The following is a 10,124-nucleotide window of genomic DNA, read 5'->3' on the forward strand; positions in this document are numbered from 1 at the left end:
ATAGCGGGGATGTCCAAACAATTGGGAAAAGCAGTAGCAAAACGAGACTTAGGGTGGTACCATGGTGGAATAAAGAATGCTCTGAAGTCAATACAAATTGAAAACCAGAATTTTTAGAAAGTATACAAAAGCATACATTTGCTACAGAATGTCCCAAAGTCTTTCTGATAATGTAACAGAAGAAGGTAAGATTAGAAGGCAGAAAATGTTAGACATCCTATATGGGCAAAGGAATTACTAGACTATCGATATACCCTAGGGCAGGGGTCTTCAATGTTTTTTAAACCAAGGACCTTTTAGTCGAGAGAGGGATGGAGCAGGGACCCCCGCTACATATACTGTATTGTAGTTGCATATTAAACTGGGCCTACTATAACGTGTGGGCGGCCTAAAGCCTTTATACATACCTTTTTAGTGCATAGAGTACTAAGCTATTAAATTAATAATAGTCTGCATGATTTTATAAATCATCTTTTAATGTTAAGTGGCACAGTGAATCCTTAGGATGAACTGTATCACTTGTGAAATGTTAGCCAGTCTCCCACTGGGCGAGATGCGGCAGTAAAACAGTATGGAAAGGTTTATGGAACTGTCAGTGTTTGCATCAATCACATATGAAATGTAGGCTAGTTAGAATCTGCGATTTGGAGACAAATGGTAGAGGATCTTTCAATGAAAATCATCCCCCCACTCACATCTGACATTATGGCTATACTACCTTACCTACAGTATAGGCCAGTAAGCCTGTCATCACTGGGGATTTATATTTGCTAATAATATGTTGGATTCATGTAAAGACATTTTCTTTTTTGAATTTTTTTTTAAAAATTGCACTGGGACTCTGACCCCCTGTTGAAGATCTATGGCGCCCCCCCCCCCCCTTCCCAAGGATTTTGACAAGATTCTTGAATTTTTTTTTTTTTTTTTAAAGCATCAATAGTCAACCCTACATCGACATCGATGTTGGTCTAGAATATCGTGGTATTTGATTTTCTCCATATCGCCCAGCTCTAGTACCAAAGTCTCAACTCATGATGGCCTCGGGAGTATTCCAGGAGTTGGAGTGCCTTAATAGCGCACCGCAGAAGTGGATAAAAACAGTGTCTGGTATGCTCTCTGCAGCAGATTGTGTGAAGACCACCCTAAGGGCAAAGAGAACTGAATAGAAGTTCCAGGAGATATACAGCCATGTAGCTTTCATATGGAAGAGGATTAAGGCCACATGTGAAAACATTTAGTTTAAACTCAAAATTCTGAAACAATTTAATTTAATTAAATCTTAGAATTCTGACTTTACTTTTTTTAATAAAGTCAAATTTTTTTTAAAGTTTAAAAACGTTTATTTTATAAGATATGTCTAGTAAGGGGGAAAGGGGGAAAAAACATTTCATTGACATGCCTGCAGTCTGACATTATCTGATAAGTCACTTTTTGCAGATAATGAGGCAATTTAAAAAAAGAGGAAGGAATATATTGTGCAGAAAGTTCAGGAAGCCATCATTAAAGTTGAAAAATGGTCTCTGATGCAAGGACTTAAATCATCTGTAAAAACAAAAAAATCTCCAACTGTCTTTTATTTTTATTTTGCAAGAAACAGTCAGTGAGGATGTTTGTCTGGAACTTTATGTCAGAGATTAGGACAAATGAACACTTTCACATTTTTAGGAATATGGTTACATTCATATTGGAAATATAGAAGATAAATGTAAAAAAAGTATTTTATATCATAATGAGATGCTTGACGGGCATTGCTTGTGGAGCCGATACATTGATTTAAATATAAATACAATAAATATTGAAATGCTTATATTGCTTTAATCAGATGAGTTGTAGATTTGGATGGGTGCTGTGTTGTGGGACAGTCAGGTCAACGGCGCTGTCAGCACTTTAGGGGGAAGTTGAGGGAACGCCTCTTTAAGAAGGACGCAATTATTGGTATATTATTGGGCAAATCTGTAGAGCTATACACCCCACACATGACAAGGTTATAAACGTTAGTTGAACTATTTTATTTTGAGATTTTTCCGTATTTGATCAGTGCATATGCATTTATTTGTAGGCTTATAGAGCTCAACAGTCCCGCCCACAGCGGGTTCCAGAAGTAAAAATACAATGCAATTTCTCCATTGACATTTGCAGTATAAGCCATAAAATGGTAACTGTCGATGGTAGACTTAAAACCAGCTTGCGTACATGACTAAGCGATTGTATATGCTCATATAGACGCCAAAAATCATGGGGCACTAACCTTGTTTAGAGATAAATGTCTTTTATTCGCGATGTCTTGGATAAGTACTTCATTACCCACAATCCCACAATCCCACAGTGATGACTCTGATTGGTGGAACTCATGCTGGTGAGGAAGGGGGGGTGTCAGTACCCAGATCTCTGCTGCCTGCACGATCCGTCACGAGGATTTACGACACTGCACGAATCACGATCTGTTCCACGCTTCTGACGTTAGCCTCTGCCGGGAAGCTAACGTTAGTTTAGCTAACAGCTAATTGGGCTAACCGCTAGCTGACAGCTTGATTCAGTCTAAAATAACGTTAACTCAAACTTAACACTGGGTAAGCCGTCTACAGCTGACGTAACAGCCGTTATATATTTAACAGTTATTTTCAGGTTTTATTTTGAGGGTCTTTTAAAGTTATTACATGCTGTCTCAGCTAGCGGTTAGCCAAATTAGCTGTTAGCTAAACTAATGTTAGCTTCCTTTGTTCAGTGGTGCGCCGTGGTTTATGGGAGGAGTAGTTTCTTCGCTCTGAGATGACGATGTGCACACAGTCTTGTACCTTTTGACTTTTTGGGGATTTTCTGTTCGTTTTTTTACTCAAAATGATATGTTGTATGCTTATGAGTCATGTTGTAGCTGGTTGGCCTAAGGCATGGTCTAAAACTCTTTATATACGGATTTTTCCAGACGTCAATGGGAGAAATGAATGAGAAATTTACTTCTGGAACCCAAGGTCTCTCAGAGGAGGGGCGGGACTGTTGAGCTCTATATGCAGGGTGCGATTTGTGAAAAAAACAGAGGAGGGATGTTTTTTCATTATGTACAACAAAACAAAACATGCAAGAATGAAATCCCCCTTCCAGTACCACCATGGATATAGAGCCACTCGGCCAGCCATGCCAGAACACTTATTTATGAACTTCAATATCCAACGGAAAATAATCTCAGAATGAAATAGCACAACATGGTGTCAACATGAAACACAGCGCTTTCAAGTCGGAGAGCGGAGTTCACTTCACAGCGAAAACAAAATACTTTCACCCAGGAAACGCTCATTTGTACCTCAGGAGTGTTTTAATCCAAACCACGATCTTTTTCCTTAACTTAACAAGTCGTTTTGGTGCCTGAACTTAACTGTCATGGCCGCATGACGTTCACTTTTTCTGGCTAAACTCCACTACCACGGCCCCTGAAAGCACCATCATCTGGCGGTGCCTGTAGCTCACAGTCACCTGTTGGCTGCTGAACAACTGCTGCTGGTAGCCGGTGTCCTGGAGCTCTGTAGAGGCTAAATACAACCAGCAACTGCTGCTCAGATTTGATCCTTCTATGGCACTATAGACAGTGTATGCATGTGTATGTATACATATATAAATACATGAAGAATTAAATTGTTCGTATATAACTAAAGTAGAAAAATAGAAAAAGTAGGTACGGCCAGAAAATATTTTTTAACTTCTTTCTACTCCTTTTTGGAGATGAAATCCTTGTTTGAATCATTTACAATCATTTTGAAAGATATGTTTGCTGAATATTTAGTTTTTGTTGGTTTTCTTGCTTGTACTAAAAAGTATATGTTCCTATTTATCTTTTTTTTCTTTTTTTTTAAAAACATGTTCAAAATGAACCCCCCCTCTCTTGGCTCAACAGCCTGCATTAGAAAAGCAGGAAGTTAGCACAACCAAAGAGCTAACAGAACAATGTCCAAGCGTCAGGGAAAAGAAAACACTACCTGTAACATAAGTATGATTGATAAAACTAAATATAAAGACATACACAATACAGACAGAGTTGTATTAAATGTTCCTAAAATGTCATTTCTTATGCAATTTTCACAGGAAATCTTGTTTTGTAATACCAAATGTAGGTGATGCAACTGATGATACCAGCACTTTGTCATACACACCTCATCTATCACACACATACACAGCCAACCCTCCCAGCACTTCTAGTAGCAATAAAGATGCTGTTATTGAAATGTAATAAGGACCATGTGCACTTTATTTGACTTCAAACGTAAAGTCTTATGTCCCATCAGGGACGTAGAGGTTTAATAGCCTAAAGCTATAGGTGTCATTTATGGTTGAATGGACATTTGCATTAAACTTGAACCATGACAATGCAGTAAGAAGGGGAGAAGACCTTTTATTCCAATGATTTTTGTAATCACGTGTATGCAGGTGAGTCTTTAATGTGATGTGTGGTAGTACTATATAGGCTATCTGAAATGAACTGAAATAAAGGCGACAAAGTGTACAGTAGGGTTGGGGTAAAAAATAATCGAAAATCGCACATATCGTGTTTTTCAAAATTGACTCTTTCTTATTTATTTTTTTTACCAATGATTGAGCTAAATATTTCCTGTTTATGCGGTACCGCTGACGGCGACTACATCACATCTGTTTCCAGCAGAACAGAGTGAAAGCAGAAACATCCATGTTATGTTCTTCTTTACAAAATAAATAAATGTCAGATGTCTCATGATATATTGTCTCTAGAAGTGTTTTATTCAACTTTTGTATTTGTTAGATAGATAGATAGATAGATAGATAGATAGATACTTTATTGATCCCCAAGGGGAAATTCAAGAAGGAAAAGAAAATCCCAATACTCAACGCTATCGAATCACAATACTTCTAGAATGGCAATACAAATCCAATCAGCATCCATGTATGGGAAAGAATCGAATCAGGACAGAAGCATATGGTCCCAGCCCTAGAGTACAGCAACTGTTTCTGTTTGTTAGAATAAACTGTAGCAGCAGCACCATCTGTTGGTGATATACGTTTAACACGTGATAAAAAAAAAAAAAACCCAGCTACAACCTTTTTTAATCTGATATTGTCTAATGTGATATTAAAGCCAACCTTTTTTTAACCACAGTAAATTGATAATGCACAATGAGAACTAAAATGAATGTAATAATGAAAACAGACAATATCCAGGCCTAATTTAAAATGTTGACAACGTGGGGATGTGTTTGAGCGAGCCTCATTGGTCGGCTGAATGAGCTCCTTGTTTACGGCTGTGGACCAATAGGAAGTGAGCCAGGGAATCCAGCAGCTCCGTAACGGAAAGACACACGAACATTGCAGCGGAGTGCTGACAGGATGCTGCAGAGCCGCGAGCATCCCACTACCCTCTCAGACATGGGGGTGAAGGTGGGACGTTAGGCGAGCCTACAGGACACAGGACACGGAGCATGGGGAGACAGAGAGCGGCTGCCTGGAAAAGCAGAGGACAACAGGGTGAGTGTATATCGACCCGTTTAACTCCAGCATTCGGGACACTCTCTGCCAGATCTCATTTATCATTTATTTATTTAGCAGTGCATAGGAAACAGCAGAGGTGCTTAAAGATGTTTGTCTTTGTCTCTATAGTAGTGTCTCTATGTGTGCTTCTGTGTTGTTGCTGTGTCTTAATGTGTGTCTGTGCACTTTTACCTGTCTACTGTATATTCTACTTGTTATGTTTCTCTCATGCCATCAGCCTGCCAGCTGTCATCATCTGGAATAGTGGTTGTGTCATTTGACTTGTCTATGCTTATGTCTTCTCGTTTGGCTTGTGTGTTGTATTGTTGTATATCTTATCTAATGCTTTAAGCCATCAACCTGCCAAGGGACTGCAGATGAAGATTAGCCTGTATGGCTAAATCTTTGGGGTTTGGGGAGGAGGGGGTGTGTGCAATATCCAAATCGCAGGGGGGTGCAATATGGCAAAATATGTGTCAAACCGTTCTGAATGAAGTACTGTGGTGCTGCAGAGATGTCCCGGCCTACAAATCCTATCCTACAGATCCTTGCAAAAATCACACTATAATCATTACATTTTTTAAAGATTTAATATTAGTCAATGAAAATGAGAATAATGATCATTCCCATCAATATTGTGAATCATATTGCAATCGCAATATCAGTCAAAATAATCGCAATTAGATATTTTCCTCATATCGTGCAGCCCTAATAGAAATATTGGATAGGATAGAACAACATAATGTAATTCTGCTAAATAAAACATCACATTCATTATTAGTTTCTGTTGTTTTACTTTTAAACAAATTGTATATCAGAATACAATACACATTTTCTATATGCTCAGTCCGCCACACTTCCCGGTTGGCTACATGCATGCTAAATGGTTCGTTCCATTTCCCTCAGAAGCCGGAGCTGGGAATGACGTCACACCGACCTAAATGAGTTCCATTTACCAGTCGGATACTTGTGGGGTAGCTCTAGCCAGGTTAGCCATTGTTAGCAATACCAGTTGATAACAATGCATTAGGCTGTTTTTTTGGGCAAACAAACAGCGTAGCAACATGTCCACAGATAGAAGTTGGGGACTGTGTGTACGACTGATTTAGTGAGACACAAATAAGACGTGCTAATAACTGTATGCTACTACAGCATTCACTACTGTTGATGCACGGGGCAGCCATGTTGGATTTTTAGCTCGGGGTACTTGGAGGTTGTCTGACTTTCGAGCTCGGAAACCTGAGGTACAAACATAGTCTGGCATGTCCAGACTAGTCCACACAGCATTCTGGGATGGGAGAAAAACGTGCTCTGGTTTATTGACATTTCTTTAAACCAATCACAATCGTCTTGGGCGGGGCTAAGCTCCAGACGCAGCGATGGCGGCTCTGCTAAATAGTCTCGGGGAGGAACTTGTTTTGGTGGAACATTTGCACCCTGCAATAGAAAAAGCCTCATACAATATTACATGAAGTTAACTGTTGACACAATACAGTAACGTGAGCTATTTAAATCAGCTGATACATGGTTAAACCTCATTGGCTCTTATAGGGCTAGGCAATATCTAGATAACGTCTTCAATTTTGGATATTGTAATATGACATAAGTGTTGTCTTTTCCTGGTTTAAAGGCTACATTACAGTAAAGTGATGTCATTGTCTGAACTTACCAGACTGTTCTAGATGTTCTGTTATTTGCCTTTACCCACTTAGTCGTTATATCTACATTACTGATGATTATTCATCAAATCTCTCATTGTGTTAATATTTAGTGAAAGCACCAATAGTCAACCCTACAATATTGCTGCAGTATTGACATCCATGTATTTGGTCAAAAATATTGTGGTATTTGATTTTTTCCATATCGCCCAGCTCTATGATCTTACCAGTGTATCTCCGTGTGTACTTGGTCCACAGCAATCCCACCAATCAGTCCCAAAACCTCCCAGTAAACTAAACATATTCTTTGTAAATCTCTACAATCATTCCCTGAAAGAACCGAGCAGACCTGTCTTGTTGCACCGTCCACATTAGGACCCTGTTGTTTCCTGATTCTGAGAACGCAGATAGCGGGAGCGGCCTGATGTCAGGCTTTGTCCTGTGAATGTTATCAAATGGAGGCCAATGGTGTCAGTGTAGGGGTCCTTGCTTTTGAAGTTTGGGAACCACTGCTCTAGGTATCTCTTCACCCACATAGTTTGGATTTTATGAATCCAGGTTTGAACATATGTGTTTTTTGAATTTATGTTGGGCTGCTCACAGCATGAGCATTTTCTTAATTGATTTTCCATAAAATGTACTATACTAGGCCTATACACTACAGTATATGTTGATACCACAATCTGAATTTCATATGCAGCTAAATAGGCCTGTAACAATTATTACATAATTGTCTAATACATAACCATGGTTTCTTTGTTTAACAGCAATGAATTTCTTAAGGAGTATGACTGGTTATGTTCGTTTTGTTTAGATATGACAAATTGTAATTATAAAAGTGATTATTGGTCAGACTTTATATATTTGTATTCATATTTTAATCATTAGTTGTTGACACTTGAGCCTATACACGTTCATAGCAACAAATATGACGGGGGGGGGGGCAGTTAGAAGACATGTTTTATGATAATAAAGAGGCGTGGTTTACTTCATAGGCTGTGTATTTGTGTTATTATATTATCTGGGTCACATGACAGTGATATAGAACTAAAATATGTATCCTGGGATTCATTAAAAACTTTCATTTGTTTTAAAAAGTAATACATAAATACATATTTTTAAATTTGACTAAAAGAGACTATTACTTTGTTAATCGCAATTATTTTTGAGACAATTAATGTACAGCAACATTTGGAATTGTTCCAGCTCTAGCAATAAAATATGTTATTCCCATCACCTACTACTAATTTGAAGGATTTTAGAGATCTGATGATGTGGAAGTATTTCACAAGAAAACAGAACATGTAAACATTATGTTGTGTCACATACACATTGCTTCTCCGGGAACCATCACCTTATCGTGGTGGAGAGGTTTGTGTGTCCCTATGAACCTGAGGGCTGTGTTGTCTGGAGCTTTGTGCTCCTGGTAGGGTCTCCCAAGGCAAAGTGGTCTCAGGTGAGGGGCCAGACAAAGAATGGTTCAAAAATCCTATGAAAAATCGAGGAAGGGATGAAGTGACCCTGCCCGGAGGAAGCCCGGGGCCCCCGTCTGGAGCCAGGCCCAGATGGAGGGCTCGTCAGCGAGCGTCTGGTGGCCGGGTTTGCCACGGAGCCCGGTCGGGCACAGCCCGAAAAAGCTACGTGGCGGACATCCCTCCATCCCATGGGCCCACCACCTGTGGGAGGAACCGCTGGGGTCGGGTGCGCTGCCACATGGGTGGCAGTGAAGGTCAGGGGCCTCGACGGACCAGACCTGGGCAGCAGAGGCTGGCTCTGGGGGACGTGGAATGTCACCTCTCTGTGGGGGAAGGAGCCGGAACTTGTGCGGGAGGTGGAGCGCTACCGGTTAGATCTGGTGGGGCTTACCTCTACGCACAGTCTTGGTTCGGGAACCATACTCCTGGATAGGGGTTGGACTCTTTTCTTCTCCGGAGTTGCCCAGGGTGTGAGGCGCCGGGCGGGTGTGGGGATACTCACAAGCCCCCGGCTGAGCGCCGCTACGTTGGAGTTTAACCCGGTGGACGAGAGGGTCGCCTCCCTACGCCTGCGGGTTGTGGGGGGGAAAACTCTGACTGTTGTTTGTGCATATGCACCAAACAAGAGTTCAGAGTATTCGGCCTTCTTGGAGACCTTGAGTGGAGTCCTGCATGGGGGCTCCAGTCGGGGACTCCATAGTTCTGCTGGGGGGACTTCAACGCGCACGTGGGTAATGATGGAGACACATGGAGAGGCGTGATTGGGAGGAACGGCCTCCCTGATCTAAACCAGAGAGGTTGTTTGTTGTTGGACTTCTGTGCTAGTCATGGATTGTCTATAACGAACACCATGTTCGAACATAGGGATGCTCATAAGTGTACTTGGTACCAGAGCACCCTAGGCCAAAGGTCAATGATCGATTTTATAATCGTTTCATCTGATCTGAGGCCATATGTTTTGGACACTCGGGTGAAGAGAGGGGCGGAGCTGTCAACCGATCACCATCTGGTGGTGAGTTGGGTCAGGGGGTGGGGGAAGACTCTGGACAGACCTGGTAAGCCCAAACGGGTAGTGCGGGTAAATTGGGAACGTCTGGAGGAGGCCCCTGTCCGACAGACTTTCAACTCACACCTCCGGCGGAGCTTTTCGTGCATCCCTGTGGAGGCTGGGGGGCATTGAACCCGAGTGGACAATGTTCAAAGTTTCCATTGCTGAAGCTGCGGTGAGGAGCTGTGGTCTTAGGGTCTTAGGTGCCTCAAGGGGCGGTAACCCACGAACACCGTGGTGGACACCGGTGGTCAGGGAAGCCGTCCGACTGAAGAAGGAGTCTTTCCGGGATATGTTATCCCAGACGACTCCGGAGGCAGTTGCAAGGTACCGAAGGGCCCGAAGGGCTGCAGCCTCTGCCGTGAAAGAGGCAAAGCAGCGTGTGTGGGAGAAGTTCGGAGAAGACATGGAGAAGGACTTTCGGTCGGCACCAAGGTACTTCTGGAAAACCGTTCG

The sequence above is a fragment of the Sander vitreus genome, chromosome 16 (assembly GCF_031162955.1).
Source record: "Sander vitreus isolate 19-12246 chromosome 16, sanVit1, whole genome shotgun sequence".
In the NCBI taxonomy this organism is placed as follows: Eukaryota; Metazoa; Chordata; class Actinopteri; order Perciformes; family Percidae; genus Sander; species Sander vitreus.